Source organism: Ursus americanus, chromosome 10, assembly GCF_024610735.1.
Source record: "Ursus americanus isolate L20-20 chromosome 10, mUrsAme1.1.p, whole genome shotgun sequence".
Classification (NCBI taxonomy): domain Eukaryota; kingdom Metazoa; phylum Chordata; class Mammalia; order Carnivora; family Ursidae; genus Ursus; species Ursus americanus.
The window spans coordinates 40,937,736-40,949,260 of NC_142136.1; the positions used below are offsets into that span (position 1 = coordinate 40,937,736).

An 11,525-nucleotide genomic window follows, 5' to 3' on the forward strand; every position below is an offset into this window, starting at 1 on the left:
AGTTGTGCCACCTTTTTGTTCCTGATTCTTTTTTCTACCTGCTTACATGAGTCCTCTAGTGAATTTTTCATTTCAGTTACTGTACTTTCCCAATCCAGAATTTCTTTTTCAAGTCTTTTTAGGTTTTCTCTTTATTGGTATTTCTATTTTTATCATACATTGTTTTCTTGATGTTCTCCAGCTCTTCCTTGATCTTTAAGCATCTTTAAGACAGTTGTTCTACAGTCTGTCTAGAAGTTCTGCCATCAAGTTTTTCTCATATACAATTTCTATTCATTTTTTTCCTTTGAATGGTACATACTACCCTGTTTCTTTATATGCTTTATGATTTCTTTTAACTGAAGACTAGATATGTGACTCAATTAATATGCTACGTCAGGAAATCAGATTATCTCCCACCCCCAGGGTTCCCTAGGTTTTGTTTCTTTTGATTTTATGAATGTAGGCTGCTTGGTGCTGAGGATCAACCTAAGGCATCTTTTCAGAGACAGCACCTTTCCCTGGACTTGCCTGCTGACTTTCTAATTTCTCCTGGATATGCAGCTGCTTTTGAATGTCCTAGTCTTCAATGTCTGGCTCCCAAAAGAGAAAGAAGAGGGAAAAAAAGGGGGGGGGGGAAGGTGCTGATTCTTCAAATCCCCTAGGTATTAACTTAGCTGGAGCGGGAGGGGCTCATAAGAATAAGGGGAAGTGCAGTAACAATTGCCTCTTGCCTATTTGTCTACACCTCTGAGATCCTAAGTGCCACATCAGCAATCAGAACACTGATCCCCCATATTTAGAGAATAGGGTCCTTATTGCTTACCCTGGCTTTCACAATCCGCGAAAAGCTCCTCCAGAAACAAATGCACAGCTGCCTGCCACCGGGCTGGAGGATGGGGTATGGGTGGCTACCACTAAACTAAGAGCTGAAATTGAAAAAAATTCACCACAATTTATTGTCCATTCCTTCTTCCCCTGGAAGTTACAAGCTGTCAACAGACTCCAGAGTTCCAGATCTTACATTTATATCAGACAGATTCTGCCAGTGTAATTGTCTTGCAGGTGGAAAGTCAGATTCCTGGTTCTCCCGACTCCACCACATCTTCCCAGTATCCAATAATAGAGTACTTTTAATGTAAAAGTGGAATCAATATAAATTCCCATCAGTAGAGAAATAGCTATGAAACTGTAAAATATCCATTCAAGGGAATATGTCAATCATGCAAAATTTCCCTTAGATCCATAGCAATTACCTTGAAAGAATTTCAAGTATAAACACATTATTTGTTTTCTAATCTATATACATATAAAAAATAGAATATTTAGAAAACACTTTTATGTACTACTTAAACTAAATCAGAGTAACTTGACCATTAACTCATAATCTTAAAATGATATACATCATTATCATGAAGAGATACAAAATAAATTTTGTATTCTACACATATTTTTCAAATGGCCAGCAAACATGTATAGAATAAATTTAAATTATATTTAAAAAAATCAATGGCAACTAAATAATCAAGATTGTAATATTTCATATATAAACCCTAAAATCATTCAGATAGAAAGCATCTTCAATTAAAAACACTATTCACTAGAGACATTTCATGCTGTCAGTCATTTGCAATTATAAAACTATATATCCTTAGTTACATTTATTGTTGAATGTATTTTTAAAAATATTTGAGTGAGGGGCTCCTAGGTAGCTCAGTTGGTTAAGTGTCTGCCTTTGGCTCAGTTCATGATCGCAGAGTCCTAGGATCCAGCCCCGCATAGGGCTCCCTGTTCCCTGTTCAGCAGGGAGCCTGCTTCTCCCTCTCCCTCTGCCCTTCCCACCCACCTGCCCTGGCTCCTCCTTGCTCTCTCTCATGTGCTCTCTCTCTCAAATAAATAAATAAAATCTATTTTTAAAAAAAAAGTAGTTTGAAAACTACCTCCTATTTAAAAATACAAAAATATCTGAGTGAACTGAATGATGTGTCCTAGGCCAAATGATATCCCAACCCAGTTCTCTAAATTCTTCCTTCATTTCTCTAACAAATTACCCTGTACCAAGCACTGCTGAGGTTGTGCAGTTGTAAAGAGCTAAGCGTATTAGATATTTGCACTTTCAGCTGATGTGCTGTGATAAGACAAGGTCTCTAGAGAGAAGCTGACTTTTGGCAATTTGCAAAATCTCTATGGAAACTTTGCAGTTTGTTTAAATTTTTTTCATAGAATAGAAAGCCAAATTAGCCAGTGATAATATCCATAAGTAATCAAATTTTAATAAAACCAACAAAATAAACATCTGGTCTACTTCAAATATTATAACACTATTGCTGTTTTATTTCAACATAAAAATTCATTTCTCTTTTCTAAAAATATAAGTCTACATGAAAATCTGAAAATATTCGGGAAGTTTTATTTTCTCTTCCATAATTTGTTTTTCTCTTTCATTCTTGGAAATACGATATAGAAGTAGCTTAAAATGTCATATAGTCTACCTCTTTGTCTCCTAAATTATTCAGGTATATGAATATCAATTCAGCCAACAAGAATATGTTGCTATAGGTTAGTATATGGGAAAAAGAGATAGTAGAAAAGCAAATTTAAAAAGCGTACAGGGGCGCCTGGGTGGCACAGCGGTTAAGCGCCTGCCTTCGGCTCAGGGCGTGATCCCGGAGTTATGGGATCGAGCCCCACATCAGGCTCTTCTGCTATGAGCCTGCTTCTTCCTCTCCCACTCCCCCTGCTTGTGTTCCCTCTCTCGCTGGCTGTCTCTATCTCTGTCGAATAAATAAATAAAATGAAATCTTTAAAAAAATAAAAATAAAATAAAAAATTAAAAAATAAAAAGCGTACAAATTTTGGAAAATACCTGAGGAAAATGCTGTGTTTTACCCACTTCAATACTACCACTAAACCGAATTGATGTTATAGTTGTAAAATAAATATTCAATTTCCTTCTACTTTGGACTGTACTTTTATGTTTTTCTTGCCCAGGCTAAATGATTTTCATTCCATTGTGAAACCCTCTTAAAATAATCATGCATGATGAGAAAGTTTTAGAAAATTACAAAAGGCAAAGCTTTTGTCACAGCTAAAATTTCATTCATTCTTTCTTTTCTTTCATTTAATAAGCACTCATTGATTTAGCAGTATACTGACATTTCTAAGAAAACAATAATGATGGAACTTAGGTCTTTCCCTCCAGAAAAATATAGTATACTTTAATGGAAGTTGGGTACATATAAATGTATTCAAGTAAGTAAGTTTACTAAATTATCAAAGAAGCTATTATAAAAGTCTGTATAGTGCCCATATGAAGCCAATAATAAGCAGTCAATTCTATCTGTAAGAATAGTTTTGCTGTTTTATGATAATGCATTTATTCAGTGCATGTGTGTGTATTGAACATTTGTTAACTCAAAGCATGCACAAACATAAATAAGCCATATGAAGACAGAATTCTCCAAGGGGTTGCTACATGATATTTCACAACAGATCTTTTCAGATTCTGACAACATAGGCAAAAAAGTAGCTGTCAGTTTCCATACCGGCATTACTTTTTTAAACTTATGCTAAATTAAATGTCAGGGTAAATAGCCAAAGAAAAGATAAATAGATATGCTTTTTAATCAAAATGATAATAGAATTTTAATGTATTTCCCTATTGAGCTGTTTTATCCTTTCATCTATAAAGTAGTATTTTTTCTTGTGTGCTACCTGTGATCTCTTCCATCATGATTACTTTGCCTATCCCACTCAATTTGATATTTCTCTAATCCTTAATTTATCACATTGTCTCAATCTACTTAATATCTCTTTTTCCTTGTGATTTCTGCCTTAGCTTGACATTTTCCAAACCCAAGGGTAGAAATATGTTAAATTCAACACTTATAAATAATTCCATCAATACTATAAACAAATGAGAGCAATAGTGGCTATACTTCTATCAGAAAAAATTACTTTAAGACAAAAATTGCCACAAGAGACAAAGAACATTATATAATGATAAAAAGGTCAATTCACCAGGAAGATGAAACAATTAGAAATATACACGCACCCAACATCAAAGCACCTAAACATATAAAGCAGACATTACCAGAAACGAAAAGAGAAAAGAGACAGCCACACAATAATAGGAGACTTCAATACACTACTTTCAATAATGCACAGAACATGCAGACAGAAAGTCAATAAGCATAGAGTGGACCTGAACAACATTACTGATCAAATGGACCTAACAGACAAACTCAAAACATTCTACCCAATGGCAGGGGCATATACATTCCTTTCAACTGCACATAGAAACATTCTTCAGTATAGATCACGTCAGGTTAAAAACAAAGTCTTAACAAATTTACGAAGATGGAAATCACAGCAAGAATCTTTTTCCAACTACTGTCAAAATGAGGCAAGAAATCAACAGAAGAAAAACTTGAAAATTCAAAATATGGGAAAATTAAACCATACACTCTTGAACAACCTATGGTTCAAAGAAGAAATCATAAGGGAAATTAGAAAATATCCCGAGACAAATGAAAACAAAGCATTACACATCAAAATGTACAAGATATAGTAAAAGCAGTACTAAGAAAGAATTTTATAAAGAATTTATATAAGAATTTATAATAAATGTCCACATTAAAAAAATTTCAAATAAACAATCTAATTTTACACCTCAGGGAATAAGAAGAACAACAACAAATTCTTATATAAGAATTTGTATAAGAATTTATAGTTCTTATATATATTTATATAAGAATTCTTATATAAGTACAACAACAAATTCTTATATAAGAATTTATAATAAATGTCCACATTAAAAAAATTTCAAATAAACAATCTAATTTTACACCTCAGGGAATAAGAAGAACAACAACAAACTAAGCCAAAAGTTAACAGAAGGAAGGAAATAATAAAAATTAGAGCAGACATAAACAAAACAGAGAACAGAAAAATAGAAAAAAAAAATCGAGCTTACAAAGTCGATTTTTTTAAAAAACTAGACAAACTTTTGGCCAAACTGAGAAAAAAGGGTGAAAACTCAAATGATATTGGAAATAAAAGAAGAGACATTACAACTGATGCCATAGATATAAAAAAGGATCACAAAAGACTGCTATGAACAACTGTATACCAACAAATTGGATAACTTAGTGGAAATGGATAAATTCCTAGAAATATACAACCTACCAAGGCTGAATTGTGAAAAATAAAAAACCTGTACAGAATAATGAGTAAGGAGATTGAATTAATAATTAAACTTCCCAACAAAGAAAAGCCTCACTGCTGTATTCTACTAACAACTTAATGAAGAATTAATGCTAATCCTTCTCAAACTTAGCCAAAAAACTGAAGAGGAAGGAACACTATCAAACTTATTTTGTGATGACAGATTTCTCTTGATACCAAATCCAGACAAAGACACTACCAAAAAAAAAAAAAAAAAATGCGAACAAAAGAAAAACAAGGCCAACATCCCAAATAAGCATAGATGCAAAAACCTTCAACAAAATGTCAGCAAACTGAACGCGGCAACACTATAAGGATCATACACCATGACCAAACAGGATTTATCTAGGGGATGCAAGGGTGTTTCAACATATGCAAATCAATAAATGTGATACACTACATTAATAGAATGAAGGATAAAAATCTTATGATCATCTCAACAGATGTAAGAACATTATTTGACAAAATTCAACAAACTTTTATTATAAAATCTCTCAACAAACTAGGTATAGAATAAAATTAAAATAATAAAGGCCATATATCACAGCTAACATACTCAGTGTTGAAATACTGAAAGTTTTTCCTCTAAAATCAAGAACAAGGCAAAGATACCTCTTCTCACTAATTCCATATCACACAGTACTATAAATCCTAGCCACAGCAATTGGGCAAGAGAAAGAAATGAATGATACCTAATTGGGAAAGAAGTAAAATTACCTTCTTTGCATATGACATGATTTGTATACAGAAAACCCTAAAGATTCCACTTAAAAAAGTGTCAGAATCAATAAATGAATTCAGTAAAGTTGCAGGATACAATATCAACATACAAAAATCAGTTACATTTCTATACACTAAAACCAACTCTCCGAAAATTCAAAAATTAAGAAAGTGTTTAAGAATTAAGAGAAAAGGGGTGCCTGGGTGGCTCAGTCATTAAGCGTCTGCCTTTGGCTCAGGTCATGATCCCAGGGTCCTGGGATGGAGCCCCACATTGGGCTACCAGCTCTGTGGGAAGCCTGCTCTCCCTCTCCCACTCCCCCTGCTTGTGTTCCCTCTCTTGCTGTCTCTCTATTAAATAAATAAAATCTTTTAAAAAAAAAAAGAATTAAGAGAAAAATCCCATCTACAATAGCAACAAAAAGTATAAGATACTTTCATGTAAATATAATTAAGAACATAAAAGATTTATTTATACTTGAAAATTATAAAATATTGCTGAAAGAAATTAAAGAAGACACAAATAAGTGGGAATATCCCAAATTCATGGATTGTTTCAGAAACAAACCCAGAAAAAACAAATACTCTGTCAACTCTTCTTTGACAAGAATGCCAAAAACCCATAAGGAGAGTCTCTTCAACAAATGGTGCTGGGAAAACTGGATATCCATATGCAAGACAATGAAACTGGTGTCTTATTCCATACACAAAAAACAACTCAAAATGGATTAAAGACTTAAGCATAAAACCTGTACGTATAAACCTTCTAGAAGAAAACACAGGCAAAAGCTTTTATGGCATTGGTCTTGTTGGCAATGATTTCTCGGATATAACACCAAAAGAACAGACATTAGAAGCAAAAATAGACAAATGAGACTATAGCAAAGCAAAAAGCTTCTACCCCAAAAAGAAAACTATAAGCACAATGAAAGGACAACCTATGAAAGGGAAAAAAATATTTGCAAACCATAAATCTGATATGGGGTTAATGTTCAAAATACATAAAGAAGATCTTCAACTTAATAGCAAAAAACAAAACAAAATAAAAAACTAGAAGAAACCCCCCAAAACAACAAGCCAAATAGCTTGATTAAAAAATGAACAAAGAATCTTAATAGACATTTCTCTGCAAAAGATATGCAAACGGACAACAAGCATATAAAAAGAAGCTCAATATTATTAATCATCAGAGAAATGGCAATCAACATCATAATGAGATATCACTGCACAACTGTTAGGATGGCTATTATCAAAAATAAAAATAAAAAATAATAAGCGTTGGTGAGGATGTGGAGAAATTGTAACTCTAAATATTGTTGGTGGACTATAAAATGGTGAAGCCACTGTGGGAAACAGTATGACGCTTCCTGAAAAAAATTAAAAACAGAACTATCATTAGCTCTAGCAATCCTACTTCTGGGTATGTACCCGAAAGAACTGAAATCAAGATCTGCACTCCCATGGTTATTGCAGCATTATTCACAATAGCCAAGCTATGGAAACAACCTAAATTTCCACTGTTAAAATCAAAACAAACACATACCAGCATTGAAAACTCTCTGAGCAGACGAAACCAATTTAGTCATACAAAGTATAATTGAACTTATTTTGCAAAACTAGCTTGACCCGGGTCATTTATTTATGCCTCTGGAAATCATACACAAAACTTACACTGTCTCCCAAGGTTAGTATGAAATAACTACTGACCAATTACCTATCATTTATGAAAATTAAAATATTATAACCAACTTCTGTAAAGAATAAACATTTAATGCCTTCTCACTACATATGCCGCTTTATAACAATACATTCCTGAGTTTTCTTCTATGTTTTGGCTTCAGTGCTCCCATTTCACAAAATATCTTTTTGGTGTGTGCACAATAAACTTCGACAAATTGCTACTTTGGTGATTCACTGGCTTTATTTCTGCTGTTTTTGAACTTTCGACACCATTGAAAGATTGATGGATAAAGAAAATGAGGCATTTACATGCAAAATAATATTATTCAGCCTTAAACAAGAATGAAATTCTGCTATTCGAAATAACATGCATGAGCCTATAGGCCATTATATTAAGTGAAATAAGCCAGTCACAGGAGGGCAAATCAGGAATGACCTCACCTATATTAAGTATTAAAATAGCCAAACCCAGGGGCACCTGGGTGGCTCGGTTGGTTAAGCAAGCTGTCGGCTCAGCTCCGATCCAGCCCCAGAACAGGCTCCCTGCTCAGCGGGGAGTCTGCTTCTCCCTCTGTCCCTCACCCTGCTCATGTTCTCACTCTCTTTCTCTCTCTCAAATAAATGAAGTCTTAAAATAACAAACAAACAAAAAAAAATGGCAAAACTCAGAAACAAATAGTGGTTTCTAGGAGCTGGACAGAAGGATATGGAGAGTTCTGTTCAAGGGTATAAAGTTTCAGTAATTCAAGATAAGTAAGTTCTAAAGATCTCCCGTACAATGTTATGCCTACAATTAACAATACAGTATTGCACACTTTTCAAAATTTGTTCAGAGGGTGGATCTCTTAAGTTTTCTTACTCCGATAAAGACAAAAACTATCACTTAATTTTCCAAAATTAAGAAAAATAATACCTACTTTAAGATACCGTAAGACCCCTCGCTGCTGCTGATGAGCGGAGGAGGTGGGACCCAGGAGAGGGAAAAGAGCTAGAGCACGGGGAGCGAGAAGAGCTAAACGCCTGCCTGCCACCGCCTTGCCGCTACCAAGCCTCCAAAAGCAGGAAGCAGGCTGGCTGCACGCGGCGCCCATCGGCGCGCGCGCGCTTCTGGAAGAGAGGGCTGCTGCGCAGCCAGCGCCTGGAGGAGGCGGGGCTAAGCACGCACGCACGCATGCACGCAGGCAGGCGTGGCTGAGCAGAAGTTGCTGGCGCCATCCCTACCTTCCCTTCTCATCCCCTCCTTGCTGAGACCCTCTCAACCTCCTGCAGGAACAGCACCCTGTACGCACCAGCTCCCTTAAAAGGAGCTCAACTCCAACCCCAGTGGAATCAAGACCTCAGAAAAATAACAGCAAGAAGCAAGTGATTACTTACAAATGAAATCGACTTAATGAACAACCCAGTGAGGAGATCTTGAAAGTAGAACAGAAATCTAGCAAACTCGCCAACCATTTTTTTCAGAAGAGGCCGGAATTGAGTATGATAATCCCAAATTTGGGTGGAATCACATTTGTCAACCATCCACAAGTGTCTGCCTGCTTGGGGAGGACGATGAAGAAGCACTATTTGACAGGAGTTGAAGTCACAGAATTTGAAGATATTAAATCAGGTTACAGAATCAATTTTTGTTTTGATGAAAACCCTCACTTCCAAAACAAAGTTCTCTACAAAGAATTTAATATGAATGAGAGCAGTAATCCATCTTCAAAGTCCACTGAAATCAAATGTAACTTTGGAAAGGATTTGACTGAAATGTTCAAGTCAAACACAAAGCCAGCAGGAAGAGACAGCAGGAGAAACCAGAGCATTTCTTAACCTGATTTACTGACCATTCTGATGCAGGTGCAAATGAGTTAGGAGCTGTCATCAAAGATGGTATTTGGCCAACTCCATTGCAGTGTAGTTTCGGACATAGATGATTAATAAGAGAAAGGAGAATAAAATGATGAAGAAGAAAAGGATTGGAAGATACTGATGAAAAGGAGGTGAAGATGAAGGTGAAGATGAAGATGATGATGGGGGAGGAGAGAGAGGATGATGAAGGAGATGACTAATGAACACTGATGGATTCCAACCTTACTTTTTAAAATATTCTCCAATCCCTGGGAACAAGTTGCAGTTGTTTTTACTTTTTCTTTCTTTCTCTTTCTTTCTTTCTTTCTTTCTTTCTTTCTTTCTTTCTTTCTTTTCTTCTTGTGCCTTGTGACTCTGTTTTTGAGGTTTTTGAGGAAAGAATTTCCTTTTTATCATGGTTCAACTTATTTAGGGGTGGGGTATACCTTGAGCAGTATATAGTGGGAAAAGAATCTCTACCCATTTCTGTTCCAAATTCAGTTTTGTCCCTTCCAGTCCCAATAAAAACTATGGAATCGACACCACCCTGCTCTGTGGGGAAAAAAAAGAAAACTCTGCTTCCTTATTTCTGCTGGAACCTGGAGGGTACTAGGCCCCTGTGTAGTAGTGCATAGAATTCTGTTTTCCTCTTTCCTCTGTGTAGTAGGCTCAGAGATTACACTGCCTCTTTATGTGAAAATGGACAGTTAGCATTTACCAACATGTATTTGTCTACTTTCTCTTGATTAAAAAAGAAAGAGAGAAAAAAAAAAAAAAAGAAAACTTAAAAACTGGGGTAATAGAAGGTCAGCCAAGGGTGGATTTCAGATGTTTGGGTGAGTTAGTGGGCATTTTGACAACATGGTTTTTCCTTCGGCATGTTCAATTGTAATGTTTAACAGACATCCTTGCAGTTTAAGATGACACTTTTGAAATAAAATTCTCTCCTAATGATGACCTGAGCCTTTCCACTCAATGGAAGAATCAGCAGAACTTGTATGACCTTATTTGGAATAAACATACTCTATTGTAATTTTGTACCTATTTATTTTTACTTTTCTTTACGTTTTACTGGATACAAAAGAAGATGCTTAGTTTTAAACATTAGAAGTGTACCAGGTGCTTTGTTACAATAAAACTACAAAATGTGTACACAAAGAATTTGATGCTTTTCTCTCAGAGAAGATATACTTAATATGTCTTTCAAATTTGACTTATATAAAATATTGTCAAACTTTGTTACCCTAACTCCGTATTTTTTGATACCCACTTTGCAGGATGACCTCAGGGCCATGTGGATGGAGTAAAGGGATTTGAATCAATGGATTAATGTCTCCTCAGCTGGGGAACATCATGGATACAATTTGCCATCAGTTTCTAGAACTTTTCACATCATTCAGGATACCAGGTTGATCAAAGCTCAGTTCTGAGTATATTGTATCCATCCTTGATTTGTATCTCAAATTGGCATTTTTTTTTAAATGGGCCTTTATTTACCTGATAATAGCGTCTGCCTTCACCATCAGACAGATCTGGTGATTTAATGCCAGTTTACACAAGGGCAATTGCTGGCATGTCTTCCTTGGCACTATAAAATGTGGCCAAGAAGACAGGCAATCACAGCAAGAAGTCTGTGTTGACTATAAGAAACTCAGGTTAGGAGTACTTTTGTCTCCTAAGTACTAGCTCTTTAGCATAAGTTCTCAGATGAGACCCATCTATGTGAATTTTGAGATGATGGTCTCTGCTGTGCCCGCTAAATGCTATTGTGCATAGAATAACATTTTGAGAAACTACCTAAGCATAAGCTTTTTAATGCTATAAAATATAGTAGCTAAAATTAGATGCCATTTAACTTTTTTTAGAGATGAATTAATGGACAGTATGGTCAAATTCAAAGCTTTTTCACATATAAAACTTTATCAGTGGGACTATTCCATCAATAAGTACAGTGTAATCAAAACCTGTCTGGATGGATAGCTTGTAGTAGTTTCTGCACAGGTTTCTGTTTAATAAACACATCATTCTATACTGGTCAGGAATCTTGCTCCAATAAGAAACATTTTTAAAAATATATATACATATAA

At 35.2% G+C, this 11,525-nt stretch overlaps 1 pseudogene; it reads left to right on the plus strand.

The window, feature by feature from the left end:
• The first annotated feature begins 8,985 nt into the window (after nt 1–8,985).
• LOC123801007 (protein SET-like) lies at nt 8,986–9,721 on the plus strand (annotated as a pseudogene).
• Nucleotides 9,722–11,525: the final 1,804 nt, after the last annotated feature.